The sequence below is a fragment of the Penaeus monodon genome, chromosome 34 (assembly GCF_015228065.2).
Source record: "Penaeus monodon isolate SGIC_2016 chromosome 34, NSTDA_Pmon_1, whole genome shotgun sequence".
NCBI classification, from domain to species: Eukaryota; Metazoa; Arthropoda; class Malacostraca; order Decapoda; family Penaeidae; genus Penaeus; species Penaeus monodon.
In genome coordinates this window covers 34673609-34674545 of record NC_051419.1, presented here as the reverse complement: position 1 = coordinate 34674545, position 937 = coordinate 34673609, and the positions used below count along the sequence as shown (strand labels likewise).

The following is a 937-nucleotide window of genomic DNA, read 5'->3' as shown; positions in this document are numbered from 1 at the left end:
TGGGGCTGAGGATTATAAAAAAATTGTATTTATTTATTCAGGACTGCACTGGAGATGAGTATAGAATGAGTGTGAAATTAAAAAATCTTGCTTTTTTCATATAAAAATAAAGTAAAATGTAAATCCAAGAAAACCCTATCTGAATTTACAAAGCTATAAAAAAAAAAGTTTAGAAATGAAAAAATTATGCATTTTATGCACTAAAAATTAGTACTGATCTCTGGTGCCTCAGTCCCCTTAACATATAGTTATACCTGGGTTCTGCACTGGGTTCGCAGCTTGTTGGTATTGCCACAGTTAGTACATGCGTGGAAGTACTCTGAGTGTGAAATGTTGGATTTGCTTCATATGCAGGGCATAGGATGTGTGCTCACAACGGTCAGAACGGGTTACTTCAGAAGATGATTTGCCCAGAGAATGCAGTGTTCTTTGGGCCACTTATTTTATGTGTGTGCGTCAGACTCTGCATTCTTGGGGAGGAGATGTCTCTGTTTTAACCATGTTTACTAGATTGTATCTTGTCCTTTGTGAAATTTTTCTCTGCATGTGTAGCAACATTGTATTTTTTCTCACACTCTGCAAGTATCTCATTCATACCAAATCTGATTGGCTGATACCATGCTGTCGGTAACCTAGACTGTGGTCAGTACCATGCAGTTGAGTCCCTTCACTGTGGGTGGTGCCGCGCATGTTGGTACCTGTGACTGTGTTCGGTTGCCCAGCGGTTGGTACCTTGACTGTACCCCGAGCTAACCAGTCCGTGTGTCTTGCATGAGCAGGAGGGTGGCGTGCCTTGTGCCGTTGTACCACTGCTGGCTGCTTGCATGCTTGCAGTATCATGATGATGGCCTTTTTGGTGCCTGCAGGTATGTCCCTCTTGGTCACACTGCACACTGTTCGGTCGTCAGGTGTTTCCAGGCTTTGCGTTATGGGTACC

The 937-nt window shown here is 43.0% G+C and overlaps 1 long non-coding RNA gene across 1 annotated transcript in view; it reads left to right on the top strand.

Moving 5' to 3' along the window:
• The first annotated feature begins 765 nt into the window (after window positions 1–765).
• LOC119594787 overlaps window positions 766–937 on the top strand; it is a 2428-nt gene continuing 2256 nt past the window's right edge. The window contains exon 1 of the long non-coding RNA XR_005230654.1: window positions 766–866. This is a non-coding gene — a long non-coding RNA (uncharacterized LOC119594787). The remainder of the gene's footprint in view (window positions 867–937) is intronic.